This window comes from Barbus barbus (genome assembly GCF_936440315.1).
Source record: "Barbus barbus genome assembly, chromosome: 41".
NCBI lineage: Eukaryota > Metazoa > Chordata > Actinopteri > Cypriniformes > Cyprinidae > Barbus > Barbus barbus.
This window is the reverse complement of record NC_136719.1, coordinates 5,396,522-5,415,270: the sequence shown is the minus strand read 5'-3', so window position 1 is coordinate 5,415,270 and position 18,749 is coordinate 5,396,522.

Below are 18,749 nucleotides of genomic sequence, written 5' to 3'. Positions count from 1 at the left end.
TAAATTGTACATTTTAGCATCAGTAAAAACTTACAAAAGTGTGTGTTTTGTGTTTGTAAATGTTACGTATTAATACCTATGTACAAACAATGAGACCAGGCTGGATGGAAGCATAAAGTGCTCCAAAATTTCCTAGTAGACAGCTGCATTGACTTTGGACTTGATAAAGCACAATGGACCAACACCAGCAGACGTCACGGCACCCCAAATCATCACTGACTGTGGAAACTTCACACTGGACTTAAAGCAACATGGGTTCTGTGCCTCTCCACTCTTCCTCCAGACTCCAGACCTTGATTTCCAAATTAAATGCTAAATGTACTTTTATCTGAAAAGAGGACTTTGGACCACTGAGCAACAGTCCAGTTCTTTTTCTCCACAGCCCAGGTAAGATGCTTCTGATGTTGTCTCTGGTTCAGAAGTGGCTTGGTAGCCCTTTTACTGAAGACGTCTGAGCGTGGTGACTCTTGATGCACTGACTCCAGCTTCAGTCCACTCCTTGTGAAGCTCTCCCAAGTGTTTGAATCGGCTTTGCTTGACAGTATTCTCAAGCTTGCGGTCATCCCTGTTGCTTGTGCACCTTTTCCTACCCAATTTATTCATTCCAGTCAACTTTGCATTTAATATGCTTTGATACAGCACTCTGTGAACAGCCATCCCTTTCAGTAATGACCTGCTGTGGCTTACTCTCTTTGTAGAGGGTCTCAACTGTCTTCTGGACCATTGCCAAGACAGCAGTCTTCTCCATTATTGTGGTTTCAAAGAACAAGGGGTACCCGGAATTTATACTGTAGGGATTGTCATTTAATGAAACTTAAATGTAAATATTCTGATATTTTGAGATACTGGATTTCTGACTTTCATGAGCTGTAAGCTCTAATCATCAAAATTAAAAAAAAAAAAGAAAAAACTTTTGAAATGTTTTACTTTACATGTAATCAATCTAGACTATATAAAAGTTTCACTTTTTGAAATAAGGTTACCAAAAAAAATATATGCACCTGTTTATCAAACCTTCATTCTTGGTTTTTATTTTTTATTGGCCATATGCAGACGAAAAAAATAAATAAATAAAAAAAAATGGTGCATTAAAACCACCAACCATGGAGTGTGGATCAGGACATCTGTATTTGAAGTATTCAAGTGTCCCTTTTCCTCTCTTTGCCATTTTATATCTGTAATGATTCTAAAGTTAAATTAAATTTAGATTAGATTAAAAGTTAAATTCTAAAGATAGTGAAAAGGGATTCAATAACAGTAATTTCCTGATCCTATCTATTATCTGACCTAAATCTGACCTCAGAAGACCACGGAGGGTAGTCCGGACTGCTGAGCGAATCATTGGTACAACCCTCCCCACTCTCCAAGAACTGTACTTATCCAGAGTGAGCAAAAGGGCTGGTAAAATCACTCTGGACCCCTCACATCCAGCACACAACCTCTTTGAACTGTTACCGTCTGGTCGACGCTACAGAGCTCTAAGCACCAGAATGACCAGACACAGGAACAGTTTCTTCCCTCAGGCAATCCATCTCATGAACACTCAATAAATAAACGTAGAACACACAACTAATTCATTATCCATTCACCACACTCACTTATTTTATTTTTATTTTTCTCATTTCTAATTTGCACATACTTGACCTGTACATACATAGTTGTCTATATTATATATTATATATTGTGTACCTTTTTTTTTTTTTTTTTTGCTGCTTTGTACATTGGTTATTGGCTATTTCTTGTTATTTTGTTTTTATTACCTGTGTCCTGTCCTGTTACTGTCTTTCTGTTGCACTGTGGAGCTTCTGTCACTACAACAAATTCCTTGTATGTGTAAACATACTTGGCTTATAAAGCTCATTCTGATTCTGATTAGCTTACCTTCCTTATGTTTTGGATCAAATTCCTCCTTTCAGCCTTTCAGTCTCAGATTTCTGGCAGTGGAGCATAACATGTCTCACTGTTTCTTCTTGCCCACATCATTCACATCTACCTGTATTATTTCCTATTTTGATAGTGCTCTGTTTAGTCTTGTGTCAAAATCGGATGTCATCTCTCTTCTGTTCCTTCTTGCATATCTCATCTCTCCCTTCGACTTTGTAAACCCATCACCCTTCCTTTTTTTCCCATCCATTGTTTTTGCCACCTTTCTTCCAGTCTTTGCTTACTAATGCTCTTAATTAGTTTGTCTTAAACTGACTATCAAATCAATGAGATTAAGTTTTTCCTTTGCAATATGCAATTTCATTCCCACTGATACCCATATCACTTCAGAAGCAGTGTCGGGGGTAACGCATTACAAATAAAACAAGTTACGTTATCAGATTTCTTTTTTTCCAGTAAAGTAAACTAGTAAAGTAATGCATTTCATTGTTTATTGTTAAAACATGTGACCCTGGACCACAAAACTAGTCATAAGGGTTTATTTTATCTTCATGGAGCATCTTTACTTAATGTCCTAATGATTTTGGGCATTAAAAAAGTCAATAATTTTGACTCATACAATGTATTTTTAAGATTTTTAGGATTTAAGATTGGTTTGTCATCCAGGGTCACATATCATTTATGTATTTAATCCCATTTTATTAACCAATGTCTTTACTGCTGCCCTGCAATAATCCAATACAACCTCAAGAATGAGCAAAAATGATCACATTTGTTCTTTTGCATTTGGCAAAAATGTAAATTTGTATATTAAAAACATACAAGCAAGCCCAGCCCAGATGAGCAAAAGTAACGCAACACATTATTTGCAATAAAAAGTAACTAATTAACACAATTAGTTACTTTTTTAGGGAGTACCACAATATTGTAATACATTACTTTTTAAAACATAATTTCCCCAACAATTTTCAGAAGTCACTGGAGTTGTTGATTACTTTAAGTTTACCTTAAAGGTCCTTTTTGGAGCTTGAAACTTTTGGACCACATTGACTATTAGGCTGATGATACAAGGGGCAACTTTTTGAGCAATTTTGCCGGGCAACTTTTTTTGAGCAATGTTGCTTGGGCTCTTTCCCATTGAGAATGGGTAACAAATTTAAATCTGGATACTTTAGACTGGTTGTGGGCTCTGTCTCTCACATGGTTGTCCGTTGAAGGCAACATTTCCCAAAGTTGCCCAGCAAAATTGCTCCAAACATTGCCCTGTGTATCATCAGCCTTAGGGTATGACCAAAAGCATCTAAAGTTTCTTTAAAATATCTTCTTTTTCATTCTTCAGAAAAAAGAAAACCAGTTTGGAACAACATGAAAGTTCATGAATGAAGACATTTTTTATTTTTATGTGAATTATTCCTTTAAGAAACTTAACTAGTGAGGTGACAGCTGAATAGCAAATTCTCAAGGAGTTAAAAGGTTTATGATTAATGGGGCTTTGTTTGGATTGTGTAGAATACCTGTTGTACAAATCCCCCCTCATCATGCCATAATTCAATGTCTCGCTGAAGTCTTTGACGGTGCTGATTTTAGCCAAGTCATCAAAAACCCAGTAAGTGTGAGAGTAAACCTCTGCCAGTAGAATTGAGAGTCTCAGTGTGGAACCACTCAAAGCAATTACTGTTAAAGTTCATGTGTTCCATAAAGTCTGTGTGAAAATGCTTACAGGTCATATAGTACAACAAGCAATTTTCTCTCCTCACTACAGAGACAAACGTATATTAATATTAAGTAGAAACAGACTGTAGAGGTTTCTGCATAGCCATTATTTGTGGGGGAATATAAAACCCACAGTAGACTTCAATTCCTGTATGATGTGTGACTGCTTAATTTTAGGGCAGTGTGACTCAGGAGTTCTGTAGCTTTCCCTTGCTGATCTCCCACGTGGAGACCAGAACAATTAAGGATAGTCTGCTGATGGAAACCCAAGAGAAATTTATTGTGGGCATGTGGAAAGGAGCACGTATCATGCTTTGAACCACAAGAACGAAAATGGTCATGACTGTGATGTCAATGGCGTGGCAACTGTTCGTCTTTCCCTTTGGTTAGGAGTTCCACAGCACTCATTCTATTTGTGTGTGGCAAGCATCCTACTGTATCTTGGCTCGTAGCTTCACATTTATAGCCAGTCAAGATGTATTGGACACCAAATCCATGCTATGATTATTAAATCCAAGTACAATGACAATTTGATTTATCCAGTCCTCCCTCTCTCAGTGTAACTTTGACCATATTTGTAATATTCAGGCAAGTTATCAAGTGGTATTTTGAAATACCCAAAGCTCTGTTGTTTTGAGCCAGCATGACTGCTTTGGGAATTGCCATTCTGTGTGTTTTTATTACAAACACAATATTGGTTATTATGCTCTGATTGCTTCAACACAGTGGATGTGCATTTATTTTTTATCATTTTATTTTATAATAATTATTAAAATAAAAAAAATGGTAAATGCAAATGGTTAAAAAAAAATCCTTCTAAGTTTTCTTTTTTTTCTCTCGATGCTACATAGAAGCATAATCCACACTTGATGTTCCACTGTTTGACATCATGTACTGTAAATGTGAATCAGACAGTGATCTCATTCTGGAAATGTGTCATAGAAATTGAAGAAACTGGAGAGTTTGTGACAGTCATGGGATTGCTTTAGACTTTGAAGGAAGATATAATCAATATTTGGCACTATAATATTTGGCTCTTGAATTTTGTACTCTGTATCGTTGTATTCAGACACCGACAGAAAAAGCTAGTCAAAGTGTTTAGAAGTGTACAATATATTAGAACTGGAATTCTGAGAAGAGTAATGTCATGAACATGGGCCAAGTACAGTTAAAGAGGAAAGACCGGGATGATGAAAGACTGGGAAATTGGTCAACAGTTCCTGGTAGAATTGATGCATGACATTACAGCAGGGTCAAGGCAAAGTTAAGGTAATCAGAAGCTTATTTATCCAATGTCTATGTAAGTCTTACAGTTATAATTGAATTTTACATTTATTATTACATTTTATTCCATCCAAATTCTAAGGTAAGTCTTGAGAAGCACATTCTATAGATGTTACACTATTAATTTTATGAGTTTTATTCAGTAAGTTATTTTTCAGTATTCATTACAATGTTAGTGCATGCACCAGTTTTATTCCGTGCAAAACATACAATGGCCAAAAACTGACATGTGATTGACAAAAGGTGTTCCTAATCTCTATATTAGTGTATGAATATGATTGCAAAAACGGTTTGCAGAATTATGCATTTGAATTGCAAATGAAACATTTTACTATTGTGTTCTGGATGCTGCTCAGGTCTCCTTACTGAGATCTGCAAAGGACTGGGAATGGATAAGGAACTGATGATGCACAGAGATTTATCCGAACTACAATAATTATAATATCATCTGAAATATAATATTAATAAAAAATATGATGTTTTTCTAAAAGTCCCTGTGAGCTTTGAGCTTGTGCTCAAAAAGACTTGGCCTGTCTTCTGATTTGACTTGGCCTGCAACAGTTCGATACCACTTGTCAATGCGAAGCATCATTTCAGGGAAAAAGATTATTTTCTAACTCTTGGCACAAGCCAATTTAGATGTATTTAAGAGTATTATCTTGCTCAATTAGCCTGCAAAGTCCAGGGTCACTAGAATGATTCTCTAGAGCTGGTGTCAATAACTGCTCTCTGATCATCTCTGATCTTGCTAGAACTCAAGCAATGCTTTTCCATGACGCCAACAAGACTCAAACAAAAGCCATCTGCCCTTACATTGCTCTGGCAGAGATCTTTGAAGTCTGGGTGGACAGTTTATGGCTCATGCAGTGAGGGGCAGAGAAACAGACAGAAAGGAAGAGATGTTTCACTTAGAATCATGTCCTAAAGGGAGAAACAAGAAACTTCCCCTGCAAAAAAAAAACTAATAAAAAACTCTCCTCACCTCGTCCTGAAGCCTGTCCTGTCCTGTTTCCTCCCACCAAAGTTTTTTTCCCAAGAGCTAACGATTGGTAAAACAGATGCTTCTCTGAACATCCAAGCTTCATATCTTAGCAATTTTTCAACAGAGCTTCATATGTCATTGTTCAGGCATCAGTTGATACAAGTTCAAGAAATAAGGTGCACAATGGTGCTAAAGCAGCTCATAAGGCTGATATTTCCAAACCACATAGACACATAGGCTTTTCATCTGCCAAAGATGTGGTGACTGTTTGTGGGTGATACTAAACAGAGCGGTATGTTTTGCCCTGTACATCATCAGTCGTGCTGTGTTTATGCCAGAGATTAATTTAATTATTTTGCTCTTGAATTTATTCCGAACCTTCAAGTACAGTCTTCCAGTTAAGCGGGAGTTGTGCTTCCATTTTAAACAACCTGGGCAATTAATTTTAAAACACAAACACCACTCTGGGTGGCTGAGGACATCAGATGGAAAGACAAAATGATGTTTCCAGTGTGAATCTAGAGCACACTTCTGCTGTGAATATGTTAAGTCATTTTAAAACTCTGCTATTCAGTGGTAATTACTACAGCTGACACATGCACTATCAACAGATGCATTTAACCTGGAATATCTCTATGTATTCCTGCAAACGTATATGTAAAGTTCACAATTCACCCCTCAATGATGACATTGCTAATAAAATGAATGGAAACCAATTATTAAGCAAAAGTGGTTGAACTAAACTTGCAAAGGTCCTTTCAAATCCTGAAGGACCTTTTATGAAGCAAACATAAGGAAATGGAAAAGACATAAAATTGCTAGATAAGAAGTTTTGCTCCATGACAAGATCTGGGCAAGACTCCTATGGTCTGCGTATTAGGCCATATTACAGTCTGAGCATTTGGGACTGGGGATTGCTTCTGTGAGTGTTTTTCAATAGGATGTTCTCTAAAGGGTTTCCCTGGTTCAGTTCTCCTGCCCTCAGGGAATGTCACATACAGCAGAAAGTCAAAACTTCTTTATGACAGAATGAGTCACCCTCTTCCCCAAGCACTGGTAGTACAATGCCACATAGAATTCCTGGGTGTTTACTAATGGTGGTGTAAGGTTACGTAATCATTTATATTTTTCAGTTTGTCTATGACAATCAGTACTGTATTGACTATCAGTATTGTCTATCAGTTCAATAAAAAACGCAGTGTGTTGACCATGACCTGCTGCTTCTTTAATCCTCACATATTTAAAATGTCAACTCTGCTCCTGGAGACCCACTGTCTTGTAGATTTTAACTCCATTCCTAATCAAATACACCTGCACCAACTAATAAAGGTCCTCAGGATTGCTTAAAAAATCAGACGTTGTGTTAAAGCAGGATGGAAATGAACTTTGACAGTGAATCTTCAAGAGCAGGGTTGAAGACTTATAAAATAGTTTGCCTGTGCCAAAACTTACTTAATGGTTAAGTTGCTAATTTTCTGTTCCGTTCATGGTTAGCTACAGCTTCTCTAACTATTTCCTTCACACCTGGCAGCTCAGAATGTGACAATTATTAATAGAGCACTCATTTTCGATGAAGGTCACAAGAGGCCACAATTTTGAATAAGTGTTTTGTTTTTTGTTTATTGACATTAGCTCCTGTTCAGGGGTGAGTTTCCCAGAAGCATTGTTAGCTAACTATAGTTTCAAGATCCATCGTTACCAACATAGTTCAATGACTCGGTGTTTGCCAAAATCATAATTCAAATGAACATTCGCAAACAGCATCACAAATTTACATGGTTGAAGTTAGAAACATAGTTTCTTGTTAGTAAGACATATGGGCTTAAATAAATTATGCTCTTGGGCACAATAAGCAGGCTAACATGCAGTACAATCTATATCTTCCATTCGACATAAATATATATGCATTTTAATCTATATATTTTTGTGCATCCTCAATACGCACCGTTTTTGAAGTAAAAAGGACCCTGTGATGAATCAAACATCAAATAAAGCAAAAAGTAAAAATAATAGTATATTTGTCATTAGGTGTCACGTTCAATAGCCCACAACAGCATCTCAGAGATTTCAAATCAATTAATTAGTAGAAGTTATTATTCCACCACATATTACATCATTAACAATGGTCCTATATTGTTGAACTAATGTGGTTCAAATAATGGAGATGTGACCGTGTTCGTGAAACATCATGGCAAGCTCGTTTCCACAATAATGCATTTTATTATGGTGGTTTATCAGCGTTGTTATGTTATTTTAAGGAAATGCACCCCTGTTTGATTTATCAATAATCATACAGAACTGTGTTAAATTTGTTCTTGTCGGTTCCCCTGTTTAATTTCGCTTTATTTGTTGGCTCACTACATGGCATTGAATTTAATGTCCCTTTGCAACGTCAAAACCCTTTGTTATTAAATATTTTTTTTAAAGACCTGGCTGTCTACTTTTGGGTAACCCAGCAAGTTGGACTGCATTGTAGGGGAGGAAACTCCAGCCAGCCAAACAACACTGAAACCCAAGTTTTATTTTTAAACATGCATAGGATTAAAGAAACAATGGACAGATATGAATAGGTATTCCATCAAATTATGAGCAAATAAGGCCTCTCTGAGACTATTTAACAAGTTCCACAAAGCAACGTTGTAACAATGGTCAACAAAGATGTCAAAAGCCCTATTCGCACGGGATTAATATTACCTGGTGACCTCCAGTCATTTGTAATAATTGCGGAGGTTGTCTGTGATCTTAATCCCTTGCGAATCGGCCATGTCTGTAATTTGTTAAGTAAAAATTCCCCCGCAAATGACCTACCATATTTCGCCAAACACAGAGGTCCTATGATAATTTTAGTCCCGTGCGAATCGGCATCTCTGTGATTTGGCCAGTATTTGGCGGTTCGTATATCATTTTTCAAGGTTTTTGTCTCCTGTGAGCCTTTTAATCCATCTTTGACGAAGAATGGAGCGGCGATGGAGTGTTTGATAGTATTTTGGGTGCTGTCATATCGCTACACCATACAATATGCAGAAAGAGAAAGCTGAAAAGGTTTAATGTGTTACAAATAAATCAAGCATAAATCTTGAGATATTATTTTAACCTGGTGAAATGTAAATGACACGGGGCACAAAATTGTATTAGTTTCTTTTTTTTTTTATCCATCTAATTGGACCATAGAACGGGTCTCTCAAAGCCTTGACATCCGGGTATCCGGGAGATAAATCAGTAATTTCGAGTAAAATCACAGGCTTTGTTTATCCCGTGCGAATGCACCACACAAAATTCAGATGTGGGGGGGTAAATTCAAAATCACACATGGTCCCCAGATAATACTAATCCCGTGCGAATAGGGCTAAAGACTCCTCAGGTCTAGACTGAGGGTTCACTACAGGTGCCAAGCCAACTCAGCCCACTATACCCTAGGGGTTTTAGCTCCAGAGTGCTACTGGATCCAAGCCAATGCAAGGTTACCTTGTTCAATACACTCTTAAAAATAAAGGTTCTTTATTGGTATTAATGTTTCCATGAAGAACCTTCAACGTCCATGGAACCTTTCCACTGCACAAAAGGTACTTAATGGTGGAAAATCATTCTTTAGATCATTACAAGGTTCTTGGCGCTAAGAAAAATGGTTTTTAAGAACTGTTCACTGAAAGGTCATTTGGGGAAACAAAATGGTTCTTCTATGGCCTTTTGGAATCTTTATTTTTAAGAGTGTATACCTTAGCCTTTGAATGTCGAGTACAAGTTTCCCAACAATCAGTCAAAGGTGGAGTATATCGTCTACTCACCGGGACTGGCCTGTGCTACTGCAGTTTGGGAGCAGTATGCTCTGCTGTGATATCATTGTCTTCAGTGGAGAACTCAAGAGTATTAAATCACCCTTTCCAAAGCCAGGGAGGGGCTCAGTGTGTCTTCTCAGCCTGCGTCAGAGGTGTTGCATTTTGCCTAAATATGTGGTTGAGTTCCAGACATTGACTGCACAGCCACAGCCACAACCACCACAACTTTTTTTCCCCCTTCTATTAAACACTTTCTTGGGATTTTCAAGGTTGGGTTGACCACAAGAAATGATGTGCCAGTTTCTGAGACCCTTACTGAACCAGCCATCTGTCTTGACAACCAGATAAAAAGAGAGTAACAGACACCAAGCTTCACAAGACCAAGCCCAGACCTCCCTAGTAACCTTACCAACCCTAATGCAATAGGAAGGGTTGGTCATCTAACTCAGAGTGAGAGCAAAAGATGAGCTCAAACAGACTATCCTCGTGCATCCTGCCCAGAGTTGCTGGGGGAAGCCAAAACTCGTCCAAGTGTCTGAAACTTGTGACAAGTCTTACTAGCTATGTTTCCATCACCCTGTTTTTGTGCACATTTTCAAGTATTGCATCAGAAACGAGTGATGGCAATGACCAATTTTGAATAAAAATCCCTTAATTCACAAATAAGCTTGTACGCTCTCTTGAGGTGTTTTTTTACTTCTGCAGAAAAGGGTTAATGCGAATAATGGGAGATGGAAATGCATTCGCCGAATAAATTCCTCCATGTGCAACAAAAAAAGTAATGTGACTTTACGCTATGGGATGGCAAAACCTGACTAAACAGCAGACCGAGCTTGTTCCACAGCATCTGAAATGTTGTTATGGTCATTCTGAAATGCCCGAGCAAAGTCTGTCATCAAAGTATTTCTGTATTATTGACTCCCAGAACTGTCTTACACGACTGCGTTCCCAAACAGGAGGCATTTTTCATCTGCTCACGCTGAGGTGAAACAGGGCCCGTGGTCTTCTGGCCCTCAGACGACACTGCATCACTAATCAGTATTATGCTGTCATTTATCTTACTAAATGGGCCCAGGAATACTTCCAGAAACCACTGTCGGTAAACACAATCAGCTGTGCCATCTGCAGATGCCAAATAAAACTCTATCATGCAAAAAGGAAGCCATGTGTGAACATGGTCCAGACGCACCGTTGTGTCCTGTGAGCCAAGGCTCATTTAACCCTTTCAGTGGTGAGTCCCCCCAGAGTGAGTTTTTTAAGGCGACGTTATTTTAGAACATTTGCCCTGACTGTTTCCATGGCAACGCGTCATGCTTGTCACGTGACACACCGCGACCGCAATAACACTGTATGACAGATGGATCACTTTTATTTCGTTTTTCCTTTTTTATTTAATGTATTCACAAACTTGCTTACCATGTCATGGACAATCTGATATTCCGACTCACAAATATGTGTAAATGAGTGTGTTTTGTCGTTTAAACACCTTTATGAATTATCTTGATGGTGATCTGTAATGTGAGATGGGCGCCGCCATGTTTGTTCACGCCGCAGTTCAGAGAGTCCTGTCGGTCTGATTTACAGCTTGTGAATTCATCAGTTTCCGGAAACCCGGATACTGTTTCACTGTTATATCATGGAGTCAAGAGGAACATCTCTTCTGCCAACATCTCTACTTTTATTATTTTATTTATTTATTTATTTAAAATTTCTGAATATTAGCCTGGCCCAATGATGCCTCAAGGTAACTCTTATCTATTTCAACTGTCTGAAATAACAACATTAGATGGAAGTTAGGAGAAACCCATCAGGTCACATCTTCCTTCCAACTCTGCATAAGCCAACACTTAAGGAGTCTGAAAAAGAGCCAGTCTTTCCATCTCATTCACTCTCCAAATTTCCAACTCATTATTTCCTTGGCTGATCCAACACAATCATTAGTTTGACTGGCCTGGTGTAAATGTTATAAGATGGGGTAATAGCAGTCAAAACATATTACTGTAAAATCGTCTGAAGTCGTTCCTTTCCTTCCTAATTTGCAGCAGCCTCTTTCAAGCCTTCTGATTTCCATGAGTCTACTGTCCATGAGTCCAGTTGATCTACTGTATAACAACCGTTAGGGGAGGTTCAGAAGAAGAAAGGCTTCTCTTTTTCCTCCTTATTGACTATATGACTGCATCATCGACCTTCAGCTGGGTATACTACATATGTATGTATGTATGTATATATATAGGCTATTTTCACTCTTTGCACCCAAAATCGATGCAGAGGAGGACAATAACAAAGATATTCTCTTTACTAGCCTCTTCCACCTTTTCACATCTTCTGTTGGCCAGAGTAATTTTTTGTCAGTAAAGGACATCTGGGCAACACCATTGCCATTTTCTGTTTTAGTTTCACTACTGATGTACGGACAAAATCTTAAAAGCAGATTCCCTATCTGGAACAAATGTTCAGTGCAAAAAAATGTTGAACATGGATTCCTTGGGCTGGATTCACGAAACATTCTTAAGAAGAAATTCTTCTTAACTGCCATTTTCTAACTTAAGAAAAAAGTTCAGGATATTTTGTATTCCCAAAAATTATTAAGAATATTCTCATCTTTTTTCTTAAGATTGTTCTGAAAATAAAACTTAAGAATCATTTAAATTCTTGAAAATAACCCTCTTAAAAAATCATCGTAAATAACTAAAATTATGCTAACCTCAGACTTATCTTAAAGGGGTCATCGGATGCAAAATTCACTTTTCAAGTTGTTTGAACATGAATGTGTGTTGGAGGTGTGTGTACACATCCATCCTATAATCCACCCAGAGTTTTTTTAAATCCCTATTTTAAAATCCCCTTTCTCAAATCAGGCTGTTCTGAGGTTCCTGTCAGAATGACGTAGTTCTGTACAGACCGCTCTCACAATAGTTGATTGACAAGACCGTCTTACGTTAGACCCGCCCTGAGTGAGCTGTGAGCTGTCCGTCATTGTGTCAGCTCCGGTGCAGGGGAAGACAAGATGTCTCAGATTAAGCGATTGAAGTGTTTAGTTTTTGGATGTAGTAATGAATATAGCAGTCATCAGTTACTCCCGACATCTGAAGACGCAGAAGATTAACGTTACGTTTGCTTTGAAGTGAATGCGCCGATCCCCGATCTACATAAATGCATCTATGTTCGCCCGAATCATTTGTGATCCAGTTTTATCTACAGAAGAAGTGAGTATAAGGGTTTTTATGAATCTTTGCAAATTGCCTTTCCTAATAATGTGCTAGTTAGCCAGTTTTGCGTCTGAAGTTTAGTATGCTCCATAGAAATATATACCTAGATGCCTCATTATTGACTGTTTCTATGGGCCGCGATACGTAAGCCATCCACCATTTTTGGAACGGACTGCGAATCTTTGAGCGCATTGACTGTGTGCGTCTACAACAGCAAATTATACACTTGTATATCTTTGAATAGTCATTGATTACTATGGTGAATGTGAGATGGCTGACGCGTCAACGTATCTGGAGCGGTCGAATAGGGAATCTACAAATATATATGGTCTGCTCGTCACTCCACGGAAGAGAGGGGCGGAGTCAGAAGAGCTCACTAGGATTTAAAGCAACATGAACTAGATCAGCGTGCTGAAGACAGAGCTGATTTTGACAGGGTAAAGAAGGGTTTTTTACACTACCATTGAGAAATTTTAACCACAGTATGCTACAGACCTTTCATTAAGACCCTAAAGAATCATATCAACTTGTGTAAAATGGGCATCCGATGACCCCTTTAAATAACTACTCTGGGGTGCATTTCCCGAACAATGACGTAACTCGCTGATTAACCACCATAGTACGATGCATTGTTTTGGAAATAAACTTCCGAACACGGTCGCATCTCCGAACCACATTGGTAGTGACGTCACACGCATTTGGTGGAGGAATAACTTCTGCTATTTAATTGATTAGAGTCAGAGATCAGGCAGAGTGTAAATTAACACTTGCCATTCATTTATAGATTAAACTGACATAGCTGCATTTGACATAGTCCTGAACATGTCAAAAATGTTGTTGGAGTTGCTCTCTGTGCATTGCTCTGTTAATGTTTCTATGAAGATGATGTGAATGATGACCAGTAACACTGGAAAACCACCAGATACATTATCACACTTGCAAAGAAGTACACTTCAGCTTAAAAAAAAAAAGAGTACTTATTTATGGACATACTACACTTGTGCGAACTGAATTTAATGTTTCCGGACACTTAATGCTGTGTTGTTTCCCATTAAATGAAAGCGTATAATAGATTTTGTTAATATTAAATGCAAATAGCTCAATTTAAGGGTGTGTTTTGACCCACTTAAGTACACCTTTATATGTATTTTCATAATTCTATTATTTTTGAAATATAGTTGACGTGTACTGGTGAATGCACCGGTATTTATGGTAAACTAAAATATACTTGAATGTCATTTCTATTGAAATGTGCATGTCATGTTTGTAAATAAATTTGGAATTACATCTTTTTAATGACAAATTAGCAAAATATTAACTTAAGTGATGAAAATTTTAATTTGGTGCTAATTTATTCACCCTCAGGCCATCCAAGATGTAGGTGACTTGAGTAACTTGTAGATCTGTGCTGCTCGAGTCGTAAACTGTTTCAGATGGTCCAGTTCGATTTGCTACACTGGTTTGTCCAGTTCACTAAATAACACAGTCTCATCCCAACTCGTCTCGTCACATATTGACGCTTGGTTTTTGCGTCGCTTTTTGACGCTCAAGGTACCCCTTTCGCGTCACTTTTCGACGTGAAGGGAAGGTAATTTTTTTAAATAGGAAACACTTAGCGTATATTAATCATTTTTAAATAAATTATGCCAGTACTTGCATCTGCCTCCTATATCTTGCGTTTTCTTCACAGATGGTAGGTTTAGGGGCAGGGGTTGGGTAAGTCACTATTTTGACTGTTTTACAAAAATCACACCTCTACATATATGCAATAATGGCAACCTTATTATGACGATAAAATTCCCAATAGCGCGTTAGCATATCGACGCCGAAAAATTATGCTTCCCTTCACGTCGAAAAGTGATGCTAAAGGGGTACCTTGAGCGTCAAAAAGCGACGCCAAAACCAAAGCGTCAATATGTGACGACTTGGGATGAGACCGGGTTGCACTAAAAGAACTGGTTCAAAATAATGATTCATTCGTGAACCGGACATCACTCTGGACCTTTGCCTGAGGATCTGGATTTACAGGTAATAATGTTGTAAATAATGTTCAGTTTCTTGCACAGACTGATCGTGTCATTTCATAAGACCTCAATATATCGTCAGGAGCCACTGGTATTAATTTTGTGTTTTTGACTAGTTAGTTAGTGACGATAACCTCTAACTTTTTATGAATCACCAAGGACCACGGTGTCACGTTCCCTCTCGGGATACAAGGAGGTGCGGAGACGTGGAAGTTCCAATAATCCTTTTTATTGAAGACACAGACAATGAGACGAGGCGCTTGGGGAGAGACGAACATCAATGACGATAAGACCGGACACAGGGGCTAGGAAACACAGGGCTTATAAACACTAGGAAAACAAGGAACAGGTGTGTACTAATCAAACACAGGGCTAGGGACTAATTAAACTAATGAAGACAAACGAGGACAGGAACAGGAAGGCCAAATATGGGCACGGGAGGAGGGGAAACGCAAGACAAGGACTGACACACGGTTTCAGCTAAATATCTTCTTTACTGTTCTCAGAAAAAAGTCACCTACATCTTGGATGAGTAAATTAACAGCAAATTTAAATTTCCAGGTGAACTATCCCTTTAATAGGTAATGCAATATCAAATAACACACTTGAGAATGTTATGTGTGCTTTAGTACGCTACTCAACAGATCATCAACAGACATCTTGTAGATGTATGTGTGCTATCTGGGTTGGCTATGTTGGGCGCGTGAAATAAATAAAAAGATGGAATGAATGAGCAGTCTAAATCAGACATGAGATAAAGCATCAGGATTTCCTCTGGTTCTCCCTGATAGCAGGTGTGGCAAAGAAAACAAAGCCTCTGACAAATCTCACTTTAATGGCTTTCATGAAGTTGTTGAAACATGTTAGGCTGCACGCTGTCCATGAAGCACATGTAAAACCGTTAAACTGCTTCTTTATTTTTTCATACTTTCGAAAAATATAAGTTTAAGTTATATTTTACCTTACAACGCCAATAGCTGTAAAAACACAGGGATGAACGTAAAGGTCTGGTAATATTCCATTCATGTTTTGAAAACTTTCCGTTGTCAAAACACCACATAAAGAAGCAGAAGATTATGAGGCCGGCTATTTCCTTGGCAAGAGCCCAACCAGCAAATTCACCCAAGATGCCACTGGATTCCCTTATTTCTGCAGGGTGCTTTTTTCTTGTTAGCTTTTGCTTTCATTGTTAACGAGAATGTTATTGATTCTGTTGCTTTGTTTCCAGTTGTTATTGTCATTTATAAATAAGCGAAGAGACCCTAAAGATTACACCTTAAAAACAATGACTCAGATGCAAACAGGCTCATGGAATGGAAAATCCCATCTTCTTCTAAACTTTTTCCAACTTATTCTACACACAAACAGCCGTTTGAGTGCATTAACTTCACATTTAGATTTGCATGCTGGTGGAATATAGAAGGAATAATAGGTCGTTTGCAAACACGTAATTCTGATGACGCGAGAAATGCAGCTGGAGGGCAGGAAGTGATTTTTCTCCATAGGAATCAGTTGCAGAAACTCAAGATGTCTGTGTTTTGCGTTGTTTATGAATGCTCAAATCGGACAAACGCAAGGAGATTTTATCGTGTAAGAAAATGTGTTGTTCATAAGGGGGGGAAAGTCAAGAAATTGACTGAAAAATGCAGGAAAAAGTGGCTTGTAAACCTGCGTCTGTGATCAGGAGGAGCTGATCGGATAATGTTTGTGTGTGTAAATTGTTAATAAAAGATATAATAATATATTAATATAGACATAAGGTGACCCAGTCCGAATTCACTCAGTGCTAAATGCCACATGTAGACACGATGTAAATAAGATTATTTGCAGTTCAGAGAGCTTCACTAATTAGAAACTATGAGATTGAGATAAACGGCATTAGTGATTACATGGAAGCATTTGCTCGTTTTCTAGGCTATAATCAAATCAGAATTTAAATAAAAGTTATTTTACGTGCTACTAACAGGACAAAAATGGCTCCATTTTATAAAATAAGGTCACGTAACATTGTGTTTTTCTGTTTATACCTTTCTATTGTTATAGCATCTAAACCAGAACAGTACGGACTTCTACGAAGATCTCATCCGTTCTCTTTTTTCAGTCACTCCTGACACTTTCCTGCATACAGGGTTTGTTGGTTTTAGCAGCACGTAAAGCAAAACTTATTCAAATTCTGAATTGTTTACAGCCTAGACAGCGAGTAAATGGCGCTTCTATATAATCACTAAAAAGCTGTCACTCACTTCAATTTATTGCAATCTCACAATGTTCCGTTATAATCGATGAAGCTCTCTGAACTGCAAATAATATCTTATTTACATCGTGTCTACATGTGGCGTTTAGCATTGAGTGACTTATGACTGTCTCATGCCGAATGCTTGAGGTGGCAGCCTTGGATTATCTATTTATATCTGTATTAATATCTTAATATTATAACTTATATTAACAATTTGCACACAAGATCATTATCCAATAGGCTCCTCCCGACCGCAGACGCAGGTTTACAAGCCCCTTTTTCCTGCGTTTTTCAGTCAATTTCTTGACTTTTCCCCCCTTATGAACACACATTTTCTTACACGATAAAATCTCCTTGTGTTTTCTCCATTTGAGCATTCATAAACAACGCAAAACACAGGCATCTTGAGTTTCTGTTACTGATTCCTATAGAGGAAAAATTACTTCCTGCCCTCCAGCTGCATTTCGTGCCACAGCAATGACGTCATGTGCAAACAACCTATAGTCTCATGGAGAAATATCTGCTGAGAACCAATCAGGAATTTGATCAGACAGCCATAAAATACAATACAATTCATTCATTCGTTCATTTGCTCATTCATTTACTTTGTTGTTCGTCAGTAAAATCTAAATGTGAAAAGAAAGTCAACATTAATATCAAAGCGTAATGAGATTATTCCATTCATTCACTGATACATATACATATTAAGGGGTTATGTCAATGTTGTAGCACAAACAAATTTATAGAATTTAGTTTATGGTAATGTTCCAAACTCTCTTCAATTAATGAATGGAAAAGCAGATGTGCAAGTCTTGAATCTACGTTAATATCGACATTTACTGATATAGACATTATGTATGTGTGTATGTATTTGCTCATTTGTTACATTACATGGGTTTGTGCACTGAAAATCAAAATGTAAAAAAAAGAAAAAGATACTTATAATGTTTAATTCATTCATTCATGCATATTGGGTTATGTCAAAGATTTAGCACATAAAGTCATAGTCCAGGGTCATTGCTTGAATTGTTTATTAAATCACTATGGTCCTTATCACAGGGTCTCCAAAGCTTGTATTGTTCACAAAAACCACACTGAAATGTGCTGCTCAGACCGAAATAATCAGATGCCTTGTGAAGTTTTCCACATTTAACTCTTAAAACACATTTATCTTTAAAATTATTACTCTTCTGAATTCTACTGTTCTCATGATTCGGATTTCCCGTTAGGTGACGTTAGCATGTCTTGTGTTCAAATTTATTCATCTGTTTTGATACTGTAAAGTTACAAATGAATAACTTTTTCAGCTTAATGTGTTCTCTGCAGTTTTGCTTGAAGTGCTTTTTTTCACTGCGGAGGAATTTCACACAATATTTTTTTATAGTACAATTAACCGTTTATTTTAAATCAATGAATGTTCGGCATTGTATGACTAAAAAAAGCTTTTTACATGACTATAAAAAAAAACAATACCCTCTGACGGGAAGACATTAGGTAGTGGGTAAATCAGTGATGGCACCACACACAGTATTGAATGAGAACTCCCTATTTGCCCCGCAGGACTTGTGGGCCGACTCGGCATTTGAGGAATGCGTCTAATTGCTGTCACTTTGACTCGGCTTGTCTGTTCTGAAGCAGTTA